This window comes from Dendrobates tinctorius, unplaced genomic scaffold (genome assembly GCF_039654945.1).
Source record: "Dendrobates tinctorius isolate UK_male_01 unplaced genomic scaffold, ASM3965494v1 ptg000143l, whole genome shotgun sequence".
Taxonomy (NCBI): domain Eukaryota; kingdom Metazoa; phylum Chordata; class Amphibia; order Anura; family Dendrobatidae; genus Dendrobates; species Dendrobates tinctorius.
Genome location: NW_027361810.1, coordinates 28,285,001 through 28,298,482, shown reverse-complemented (window position 1 = coordinate 28,298,482; position 13,482 = coordinate 28,285,001).

Here is a 13,482-nt window from a genome sequence, read left to right as displayed (position 1 = left end):
CAGAAGCGTCAGCGTTGGCCTCCATGTAGCAGATCTGCATCTGTGCGCTGTTTGGCTTTCATATACAGAGGGACACAGTGGGGAAAAAAAACACCACCATATATTTTTTGCATTTGTGCTCTAGAAGGAATATCCTGGGAGCGTACACATGACAGTGCGGACGAGCACAGGGTCTACCTTGCCTTACATATACGGATTTTGTGGACTTTTCTGATTCATTTTGCGCCATTTCTTCAACCTTGCATCGCAGGAGTTCACAATCAGACATAACGTACACCTGGAACCCAACGATGGCTGCTAGTTCCCAGCAGTGGGGTTTGGATAGGGAGAAGGTATTAATATTCAGATATGTGGAGGTCGAAATGGTGGAAGGTAATAGGGTTGCAAGTGACCTGACATCCCTGTCCGATCATTTCTGTGAATGAATAATCCCAAGGATTAGTGATGAGCGAACGTGTCCGTGTGCAAACCGAGTGACTTCAGCGAGCTCGAAAAATATGTCCGAGTCCCCGCGGCTGCATGTCTCGGAATTTCCCCATGGTGGGACGATTAAAGGATTATCTTATCTTATCTCGTGGCTGTTTGACAGCTGCAACACATCCAGGGATTGCTTGCTTGTTAGGAAATGCTTTCATGTGTTGTGACTGTCGAACAGCCACAAGACATGCAACCGCACGGACTCGGACATATTTTTCGAGCTCGCCAAAGATACTCAGCGCACGAGAATGCTCAGATAACACCTTACCCGGCAACGTTCGCTCATCACTAATGCATACACACGTGGTCAAAATTGTAGGCACCCCTCGTTTAATGACAGAAAAACCCAAAATGGTCTCAGAAATAACTTGGATCTGGCAAAAGTAATAATAAATCAAAAATCTATGAAAATGAACAAATGAAAGTCAGACATTGCTTTTCCACCATGCTTCCACAGAGTATAAAAAGAAAAATAAAGCTCATGAAATAGGCCTGGACAGAAATGATTGGACCCTTAACTTAATATTTTGTTGCACAACCTTACGATTCCTGTAATGGTCAATGACACTTCTGCGCCTCTCGACACGTATTTTGGCCACTCCTCAAGCGCAAGCTGCTCCAGTTGTCTCATGTTTGAAGGTTGCCTTTTACAGACAGCATGTTTCAGCTCTTTCCAAAGATGCTCAATAGGATTTAGGTCAGGGCTCATAGAAGGCCACTTCAGAATAGTCCAATGTTTTCTTCTTAGCCATTCTTGGGTGTTTTTAGCTGTGTGTTTTGGGTCATTATTCTGTTGCAAGACCCATAACCTACAACTGAGACCAAGCTTTCTGACACTGAACAGCACATTTCTCTCTTGAATCCTTTGATAGTCTTGAGATATCATTGTATCCTGCATAGATTATAGACACCCTGTGCCAGAGGCAGCAAACCAGCCCCAGAACATAACAGATCCTCCTCCATGTTTCACAGTAGGGACAGTGTTCTTTTCTTGATATGCTCCATTTTTCCATCTGTGAACATAGAGCTGATGTGCCTTGCCAAAAAGTTCCATTTTTGTCTCATCTGTCTATAGGACATTCTCCCAAAAGCTTTGTGGCTTGTCAACATGTAGTTTGACAAATTCCAGTCTGGCTTTTTTATGATTTTTTTTTCAACAATGGTGTCCTCCTTGGTTGTCTCCCATGAAGTCCACTTTGGCTCATACAACGACGGATGATGTGATCTGACGCTGATGTTCCTTGAGCTTGAAGTTCACCTTTAATCTCTTTAGAAGTTTTTCTGGGCTCTCTTGTTACCATTCGTATTATCCGTCTCTTTGATTTGTCATCAATTTTCCTACTGCGGCCACGTCCAGGGAGGTTGGCTACAGTCCCATGGAGCTTAAATTTCTGAATAATATGTGCAGCTATAGTCACAGGAACATCAAGCTGCTGAGAGATGGTCTTATAACTTTTACCTGTAACATGTTTGTCTATAATTTTCTTTGTAATCTCCTGAGACAACTCTTTCCTTTGCTTCCTCTGGTCCATGTTGAGTGTGATACTCACTGTGCTGTTTGGTGACATGGTGTGTATCTGTAGCCTCTATACAGGCCACTCACTGACTCCAAGATTGTAGACACCGGTGATGCTAATTAGTGGACTCACCGCGATTTATCATGTCCCTTTTGTCACATTATTTTCAGGGGTGCCATCATTTCTGTCCAGGCCTATTTCATTAGTTTTATTTTCTGTAAAGTTCTGTGGAAGCGTGGCTGAAGAGCAATGTCTGACTTTCATTTGTTCATTTTCATAGATTTTTGATTTATTATTACTTTTGTCAGATCCATGTTATTTCTGTCACCATTGTGGGTTTTTCTGTCATTAAACGAGGGGCACCAACAATTTTGACCCCGTGTGTATATAAAGTAGAAGCTTCCATTCCCCTATCCCACAACCGGATACATTGTATCTCTCAGACCTACGTTTGGAGCTTTTCCTTTTGACTATAATTATTTTCCTGTGTAAACAATTCCAGATGAAGACTTAATAAGAACAAATAGAGTAATTCCACAGACGCGATGCACTTGCTTATTCCGCACCGACGGTTTACTCCCGCCGTTGATAATGGGAACAACCTCCGGGTCATGTTCATCATTAATCCAATATTATGAGCAAGTAATGGGTTAAGTATACAATGTTGCTCTTATCAGTGAGCAGGATTATTTTCATTATTCTGGAAGCTTCTTGGTCCAGCGTCTCACAAATGGTTCCCCCCTTCCACCCCACTTTCATCGCAATCTCCATTTCCGAAGATTGTCCTTTGATCCTAGATGTTAATAACCTTAACCCCTCCTCATTATGTTCCTGGTACACAGAACAGGCCCCCGCCGGTGTATTTCATACATCATAATTAGCTGTAAAATGGAAGACTTTTTTTTTTTTTTCCCTCTAAAGACATTACACACTGTACACAGATCTATGGCGCTGTCTTCAGGGAAGGTATTGATTTTTGACTTAAGATGTATCTATAGCTTTGTGCTTCTCAGACATGAATGGGAATGGAGACGCAGTCAGCCCCATTACTCTAAATATACACCTGTTGGCTGCACGAAGCGGACGTCCCCGGAGAGCGACGATCAGGCCTGAGAGAGCGCTCCACCGGTGGATTGAAGTGGAAGGTCGCATTGTGATCCTTAATGCGCTTCTTCATTATCACATTAAAGCCTGGTGGAACAAGTGTCACTTCTTACAAAGGCACAAAATAGATCCAAAGTTCACCGAGCGAGGAGGGCAATCCTGTCCGCGTTTTATATCATTGAACCTATAGAGCCCTATAATAAAAATCTGATGTACAAGGGGATATTCTGATTTCTGAGAATGGTAATCACTTTCATGAATCCGCATGGGGTTGTGCAAGGATTGATGAAACTTTTGGGACTAGACCCAACACACATTAGATAGATCTCAACATTGCAGAGAACCGTCTACTGTGCATTCGCGCATCCTGATATTCCCCAGATCATGAGTGGGCATATCATCGGTGAAAGCTCACAGGGGACCAAGTTTGAAAGGGGTTGTGCGGTCCAAATCGATAAGTCTGCAGTCACTCTACATGACTGCAGACTTATGAATCCGCATGGGATTCGCCGGTTTCTAAGCCAGGATCGGAGGGCATGTATGAGCTATACATATTCCCGGCAAGGGCCCGTACAGTTGGCGCGGCCTCACTCCATACACTAGTCAGGTTCTGGTCAGGAGTATGTATAACGCAGATTGACTGGAGACTAGGGATGTTTGGATATGGCCGAGCTTGAAAAAAAGTTTGGATCGGGTACCAGAACAATACTTGAACATGAATGAATGGGGGGGGTCCAAGCATCCAGCATTTCCCACTCTGTCATCTGACTCTGACTGCCGGTCACAGCGCTGCGGTTCCCACGCGGTCACACAGATGACAGCATATGAGCCAGCTGCTGTGACCAGCGGTAAAGAAGATACCGCCGGTCAGGCGACGGCTGATGAGTGCTAGTTTTGAGCAAATAGGCTGGCAGCTATCTAATTTGTATGGCCGCCTTAAAGGGGTTCAACTGTTTTCACCTTCCATCATCCTAGAGGATCTAACACAAGCCACTGCAGAGGTGATGTCTACACCACCTGGACTACCGAAATCTGTGACTGGCTACTGTATGAAGGTCAGGTGACTAGAAGAGCATGTCATTGGAGAAGCGTGTGATTGGTGATCTATTCACTTGACCACTGCAGCCAATCACGTGCTTCAGTGATCCTGTTGAGGGATGATAACATTACTTGGGAATTACAATTAAAGCGACAAATTGTAAAATGCGGCTCCGAGTGAACTCTCCTTTTAATACTCCAATCCTTTGCAGCGTTATCTTTAGCTGATGTGTCTGTGGTGGGCTACCAAATTTCCAGTGTGGGCCAACGGCACCAAACCAGAAATAGTTGTACCACCTCTCTGTGAAACTCTATGTCAGGGTGGATACGTATATGTGTGAATATGACGTGTGTAGGTGAGAACCTGTGGTTTCATACACGACATTAGTCTTCTCAGATCAACAACTTCCTTTATATTTGTGGCTGGAAACGTATCAATAATCAACAGTTTATGAAAAGATATATGGAACTCTTCATAGTAGCATAATGCTCAATGTATGGCAGACTGACAAGGAAGGCTGGGATTTGTAGTCCCATTGAATGCTGAAAAAAAAACACTGCCTAGTTGTGCAAAGACACTCAGGAGTTGCAACTTAAAGGGGTTATTGCTTTTTCTTCTCCTTCTCATACCTTCAGGAGCTCTTCTGACGATTAACAGTTTGGAACAACATCATGTTTGCACTCCAGGCGCGAACGGTGCATCCTCCCTTGCTACAAGCAAAGGCACCATAGGCTCAATAACTTCAGAGCAGCGCTTACAAGCTCTACAGCAAAGAGCAGCTTTACTTGCCTAGGAGACCTACCACCTCTGATACAATGCAGGGTGCCCGGAAAATAGGCAATGAGCAGTAAACAAAATAAAAATGTCGCTCCTTTCTTGAGTAAATTGGAAAGTTTGTTTTTTTTTCCATGCACTTTGCAGTTTTACCTACAGGTGCTTCTCACAAAATTAGAATATCATCAAAAAGTTAATTTATTTCAGGTCTTCAATACAAAAATTGAATCTCGTATATTATATAGAGCCATTAAGGGCATGTCACACTAAGAGATATCGCTAGCAATATCGCTATAACTAGTGACGTTATAGCGATATTGCTAGCGATATCTCTGTGTCTGATACTTACCTGCGACACGCTCCCCCGCTGGTTATCGCTGATCGCGCGAGAACGTCCTGGACTGTTTCTCGTCGTCAGCTTCCTGCGGCGTTTCCTGCTGTGAGGACGAGCGACGCATGGAGCCGGGCGGGAGGACGCAGGATCGCCTGGTGTGAAAGGTAAGTAGCGACCCCCGACCGCTGCTATGTCGCTGGTGAGATCTGCCTGTGTGGCAACTCACTAGCGACCACTTAGCGATGTACCAGCGATCCTGACCGCGTCATATCGCTGGTCGGGATCGCTGGTACATCGCTAAGTGTGACAGTACCTTTACAGACAGAGTGATCTATTTCATGTGTTTATTTATGTTAATGTTGATGATTACGGCTTACAGCCAATGAAAATCCAAAAGTCATTATCTCAGTAAATTAGAATACTTTATAACACCAGCTTGAAATAATGATTTTAAAATCCAAAATGTTGGCCTACTGAAATGTATGGTCAGTAAATGCACTCAATACTTGGTCTTGGCTCCTTTTGCATCAATTACTGGATCAATGCGGCGTGGCATGGAGGCGATCAGCCTGTGGCACTGCTGAGGGGTTATGGAAGCCCAGGTTGCTTTGATAGCAGCCTTCAGCTCATCTGCATTGTTGGGTCTGGTGTCTCTTATCTTCCTCTTGACAATACACCATAGATTCTCTATGGGGTTAAGGTCAGACGAGTTTGCTGCCAATCAAGCACAGTGATACTGTTGTGTGTAAACCAGGTATTGGTACTTTTGGCAGTGTGGACAGGGGCCAAGTCCTGCTGGAGAATGAAATTTCCATCTCCAAAAAGCTTGTCAGCAGAGGGAAGCATGAAGTGCTCTAAAATCTCCTGGTAGACAGCTGCGCTGACTTTGGTCTTGATAAAACCAAGTGGACCTACACCAGCAGATGACATGGCTCCCCAAACCATCACTGATTGTGGAGACTTCACACTAGACCTCCAGCAGCTTGGATTGTGGCCTCTCCACTCTTCCTCCAGACTCTGGGACCACTGAGCAACAGTCCAGTTCTTTTTCTCCTTGGCCCAGGTAAGACGCTTCTGGCGTCGTCTATTGGTCATGAGTGGCTGACACAAGGAATGTGACACGTGTAGCCCATGTCCTGGATACGTCTGTGTGTGGTGACTCTTGAAGCAATGACTCCAGCAGCAGTCCACTCCTTGTGAATCTCCCCCAAATGTTTGAATGTCCTTTTCTTAACAATCCTTTCAAGGCTGCGGTTATCCTGGTTGCTTGTGCACCTTTTTCTACCACACTTTTTCCTTCCACTCAACTTTCCATTAATATGCTTGGATACAACACTCTGAACAGCCATGTTCTTTAGCCATGACCTTTTGTGGCTTCCCCTCCTTGTGGAGTGTGTCAGTGACTGCCTTCTGGACATCTGTCAGATCAACAGTCTTCCCCATGATTGTGGAGCCTATTGAAACAGACTAAGGGACCTTTATAAACGCTTAGGAGCCTTTGCAGGTGTTTTTTGTTAATTATTCAGATTTACTGAGATAATGACTACATTATCTACCTTAAAGGAGACTTGTTGCCACCTCTCCTGACATGTCAGTCTTAGGAAAAGCTTCTATTCTTCATGAAATAACAGTTTTAGATCATCTTTTCTTATAGCTCTACCAAGTGATGTTCCTCTGTATTCACTCCTTTAGAGATAAATTGACAATTGAATGTTCCCAGTTGGAGTTTACTCGCTCTGGCATAGTCCAATCTGTGCTGACGTTATCAAACTTTGTAGGGAGACACGTAGACGAGTAATAGCAACTCCCAATTGCCAATATAATTATACATTTCCAGGAGGTATAACAGAAGGATGGTAAATCCATAGTTCTAAGAAAAGAGGACGCAACAATTTTTTTTCCATGGGGAATTTACTAAAACAGAAGTGATATCTCCTCTTTATACTGTAGGTATATCCGGAGACAGTAGCATTGATTGCTTATCCTACGGGAAGAGTCAGATGGCCATATAACTCGTACAAGGATCACAACACAGTGCTCAAACTGGCCGGCTGCTCTCCTGACCCGACTGTGACAGCATGCGTTTCTATGCAGCTGTCACACTCAGGTGGGGAGAGCCGACCTGCCAGTCCGAGCATTGCGTTGCAATCCTCATCCGGGCAATCTGACTCTTTCCTTAGTAGGACATTATCAGATTTTCTAAGAAGGTTTGACCTCCAGGTTCCCCAATGGTCAGCATTTCCATGTTCAGCAGCTCATCCCTTTATCTCTTATGGCATTGTGGCCACCTAAACCCTGGACTCTCTACAGATCCACCACCAATATTACAGTCCGGGAAAATCTCTTGTCTGACGCATGTACATGAAGCATGAAGCCTATTGTGTGACCTCCCGCCTACACCAGTTTGTTTCATGCAGGTATAGAAGAAGAGGAGAGGTTCAGCAGAAGTTAAAGTCTTCTTAAATCCACTTTTTTTTTCAAAAGCCCTCGTAAATATAAACTGAACACGTCGTCCCATTGCTGAGATCCCAAGTAATCACGGGTAATCTGTAGAGAAGCCTGGCTGGTACAAAGTGTTTAATTTCCCTGCAGCACTCCCACAGGGACAATTAGGCATTACACAGTGCCTATTGAATGCAACGGACTGTGACATTTATTCCTTTGTGTGAATTGTTATATTCAATCATACACAAGGATAATTATGAAAGACACTACTGTAAGGCTACGACCACACATTATACAGACCCTTCTGAAGAAGCTAGACAAAACGCGCGTCAAGGGGGCCACTGGCGGTGTCTGCCATTTGGTGTTACAACCTGTCCTCTACTCGGCAGTTTATCCATACATGTATGTTGCTATACCTAGGTAATAATTATCAATCTTTTTGCCACTTGGTATTATTATTTACTACTTGTCACTCTGCTTTTTGTGCACATATTTATTGCTGTAACTAGGAAGCAAATACATTCTCTGCCACTTGGTAGTTAACCCATTGGTTACCTTGCATTTCGTGTATGCCCATGTGTGTATAAATATTTTTATGTCTATAATCAACTTTTTAGTTGGTGCTTTTTGGCCACAGGATTTATATCTCCTGTTGTCAGACATTTTAGTAGCGCTTGGCACTATATCATAATAATAATATCTTGCTCTGCAAAGGATAATCATCCACTTCGCAATTATTACTGCATTTTTTTTTATAATAAGACTATTGCATGTTTAGCAACCTAGGACTTCAATAACACCGTGGCGTTTAGTAGCATGCATGGCATATAAGTCTCCTCACTCTGACATGCCAGGCTTGGCTTGTCACTCTCCACAAGGAGAAATGTTTCCCTTTAGATCCTAGTCCAGAGTTTCTCACCTACCCAAGTCAGATCTCATACTTTGCACTGATGAAGGGCACCCCCCCCACCCCCACCGAAATACCGTGTCTGCAAACTGAGATTCTGGTTTGGCTTTTATCCTAAGTCGTATTGCAAGGCTCGTTAAAGAGTCGATATTGGCCTTTATGATTGCTGCTTACAATAAGTGGTGCTAGAGTTCTAGTCCTCTTTCTCTCTGAAGAGACAATTTGCATATTTAGTTTCCCAGAGGAGCATGCATGGCATATAAGTCTCCTCACTCTGACATGCCCGGATTAGTTTGTCACTTTCCACAAGGAGAATCATTACCCTTTAGATCCCAGTCCAGAGCCTCTCACATAGTCAAATCAGATCTCATACTTTGCATTGATGAAGGGCAGTACCCCGAATCACCATGTCTGCAAACTGAGATTCTGGTTTGGCTTTTATCCTAAATCATATTGCAAGGCTCGTTAAAGAGTCGATATTGACTTTTAGGATTGCTGCTTCCAATAAGCGACACTAGAGTTCTAGTCCTCATCCTCTCTGAATAGACAAGCATGGCTTACAAGTCTCCTCACTCTGGCATGCCAGGCTTGGCTTGTCACTCTTCTCAAGGAGAAATGTTACCTCTTAAATCCCAGGCTACTACCATGTAATACATCTTATGCATCATGGGTTTACTTTCATTTATTTGACGTTAATGTGCATCACCCACAATACACCACCGTCAGCTTTTTCTACTCTTTCCTGCATTCACATACCCCTGGATTTTATGTCATTTTTATAACAATATGTCATTTAATAAAATCTTATATTTTCTAGGTACGTTTGTCAAGGGTCTGGATTTTTATCGGATTATTAGCTTTTTTTTTTTACCCTTAAGCACTCTAGGACCATCTTGGTTCGTATGTCCGCACACTGAGTAAAATCCACAATAAATTTGGTGGCGGATTTTTGCCAACTCCATGAAATCTCATAAAGAATATCGGCACAAGAATGACCATTCTGAAAATGTGAAAATCCACAGGATGCTCTTATTTTCCTGCACATATTTTTCACAATATGTGAATTGGGTTTTACAAATCTACTGTAACTTGCTGCAGATTGGCAGCGGGGTGGGGATTTTCGTTGTGAAGCCGCCACAAATTCTGAACATGTGAAAATATCCTAAAAGTCATACAGTATTTACCATACAGTCCTAATAGGACTGCGACATGTTCAGCATTTACTAGAGTTGGCACAGCGCATATTCTGCAGGCACATCCATCACCTCGTAGCCATACTACATGCACGTGGCCATATTACTGATCCTTTTTGTATGGATCCCTTCTCCGGAGCCTATGGCCTGCTGCTATTGTACTTCTGTATCCCAATTTCTATAGGGTTGATTGGATACATGTAAGTTTCCTAATCTATCCCTGTGTGACACAGCCAAAAGTTTTACCATAACCAGGTTCCCCGCATCATGTTCCCACATGCTTTATGCATCCATTAGCCCTCTGTGTCTGTACTGTTACACACTCAACATTATGGCTGGTCCATACAATCAGGGCAACTGTTACCACCCACCTTTCGTGTCTCCCCTTTTTCCCTCATAGATTGTAAGCTTGCGAGCAGGGCCCTCATTCCTCTTGGTATCTGTTATGATCTATGTGATTATTGTTATGCTGTAATGTCTATCGTCTGTACAAATCCCCTCTGAAATGTAAAGTGCTGCGGAATATGTCAGCGCTATAGAAATAAAATGTATTATTATTATTATAAGTTTTAGCCCTTCCTGGTTGCAATTCATACAATGCAGCCAAACAGGAATATTGCAAATGTTACTGTTTCCGGAATGCAACAGTCGCTCTGATTAGCCGTGCATTAGACCAGCACCTTGACTCCCCTATTGGAGAACTATCTAAATCCAATTTAGGAAAAGCTATGATTGACTGCTCTAATTACACCCCCCCCCCCCCCGCACTCCTATTCATCTTCACCACTTAGGGTCAGCGTGGCGAGGGGCCGAGACTCCGACCTTCATCGTGACAATGCTCTACTACCTTGAGATTGCCATTTGGCAATCATCCTGTGTATTGAATTTCCAGAGCGGGGGGGGGGGGGGGGACGTTCCATACAGGCACAATATGTGCTTGAGTGAAATGAATACATCCTCATGCAGGTAATCTGCAGTGATCCTTGGTATTACCTAGGCAAATATTGGTGAAACATCTGCAACCTAAAACACCATCCAACCTTTGTGTCTGACTGCAGAGATTATTAACACTTCGTGTGCCGCGCTAGCTGACGCGTTCAGTGAGCCATCAGCGGTCACTCTTCCATAAGAAAAGGAAAGCAGGCATCCTCGTATGATATTTTAAGACTTTCCGTGTGCGGCCGTATAACTTAATGGTCTTACATATGTTACAACCGTTAACGAGCCCTCGTTAGAATCGTTATGGCACCGAATCAATTGGGTTACGAGCAACTGAGCCCATTTAGGAAATGTATCCAGTCTTTTACCATTTTAACGAGGGAAGACGAGAAAGTTAACTCGTTAATTCGCCGACCGTTAGAATACTTTGTAGAACCTTCAAAAGTAAAAATAACAAATATGGCAAAGCGATACACCCAATGTATCATTAGAAGAATCCCTGTCTATGTAGGGGATCGATGGAGATCAGCTGTAGAAGAACCCAGAAGCAAAGTGTTCAGTTTCCCTGCAGTGCCTCCGCAGGAATAATGGAGTATTACACATCTCCTATTGAATGTAATTATCTACCTCTGTAAGGCCATGTTTCAGTATGTACGAGTTAGGCCTCTTTCACACGTTCAGTATTTGGTCAGTATTTTACATCAGTATTTGTAAGCCAAAATCAGGAGAGGAGCAATCAGAGAAAAAGTCTAATAGAAACCCGTCACCACTTCTGTATTTATCACCCACTCCTGGTTTTGGCTTCCAAATACTGATGTAAAATACTGACCAAATACTGATTGTGTGAACGAGCCCTAACTCGTACATACTTGAATATATGGCTTTGCACAAGTCTGTTTTCTTGGACAGAGTCTCTTCGAGGAAAAAACATCGCAACATGTCCAAGTATGATCTGATATTAGGATCACACTCGGCCACACAAGTCAATGAGTGCGTGGAAAATATTGGACTGCACTCAGATGACATCTGAGTGCAGTTTGATATCCATGGACTGACGTAATGAAGAAGAAAGATTTTTTTTTTCTCCATCTTCTCCTCATCTGAGATAATCAGATAACGCTCTGATCATAATCGCCCCGATTCTCTCGGATGAGATAATCTGTGGCCATCTGCATAAATATACTGCTCTTCCAAAGTGATGAATGCTCTGGAATAAACGGAGGTCCATTTCTAATAGCGTATCTGAAAATAAATTTCTAAACCTATTTTGAAATATGCTATCCCCAATTTGATGAATATTGAAGGAGCATCAATTTTTTTTTATTGCATTCATGTGATCACACAGACCAGATATGACCGATAATTCACCATTATTAACAAAGAAGATAGCAATCATAGATTCTCAGTACACCATCAAGTGATTACACAATGACACATGACACATGTGGTGGTTACATTGTAATGGCTAAAAAAAATATTATTTTTTTTTATTAAAAATAACACATTTGTGTCCAATTGAAAGACACACTTCTTCCTATTTGTCCTTTCCTATTGCATCCAATGCCAGCAGTGATAATAGCAATAATGAATATTATTTATAATTAGCAGCTAATGCTCCCTTTGCATCCAGCAGACAGAGCAGCTCTGTCATTTTAATCGTCCTTTCATTGAAAGCTGTCAGAATCCGCCTTGTTTTCCCCCCTAAATAACAGGAGGTCTCCTCTATTATCATTACACAAGGACTAGGGTCTGCCCATCTCAGCAGCAGGCAGGAATCAGACTGTTGGATCCTTCAAGGGGGCAGGAGCTGCTACTACAAGCAAAGAGATGGATGAGGATGGGGGGGTCCTAGACGGATGAGGAGGGGGGGTCCTAGATGGATGAGGGTGGGGGTCCTAGATGGATGAGGTTGGGGGGGTCATAGATGGAAGAGGATGGGGGGTCCTAGATGGATGAGGATGGGGGGTCCTAGATGGATGATGGTGGGGGGGGTCCTGGATGGATGAGGGTGGGGGGTCCTAGATGGATGAGGGTGGGGGGGGTCCTAGATGGATGAGGAGGGGGGGTCCTAGATGGATGAGGTTGGGGGGGTCATAGATGGATGAGGATGGGGGGTCCTAGATGGATGAGGATGGGGGGGTCCTAGATGGATGATGGTGGGGGGGTCCTGGATGGATGAGGGTGGGAGGTCCTAGATGGATGAGGGTGGGGGGGTCCTAGATGGATGAGGAGGGGGTCCTAGATGGATGAGGTGGGGGGGTCCTAGATGGATGAGGATAGGGGGTCCTAGATGGATGATGATGGGGGGGTCCTAGATGGATGAGGGTAGGGGGGGTCCTAGATAGATGAGAGTGGGGGGTCCTAGATGGAAGAGGATGGGGGGGTGCTAGATGGAAGAGGATGGGGGGTCCTAGATGGAAGAGGATGGGGGGGTCCTAGATGGATGAGGAGGGGGTTCCTGGATGGATGAGGTTGGGGGGGTCCTAGATGGATGACGATGGGGGGTCCTAGATGGATGACGATGGGGAGGTCCTAGATGGATGAGGAGGGGGGTCCTAGATGGAAGACGATGGGGGGGTCCTAGATGGATGAGGATGGGGGGTCCTAGATGGATGAGGATGGGGTGTCCTAGATGGAAGAGGATGGGGGGGTCCTAGATGGATGAGGAGGGGGTTCCTGGATGGATGAGGTTGGGGGGGTCCTAGATGGATGACAATGGGGGGTCCTAGATGGATGACGATGGGGAGGTCCTA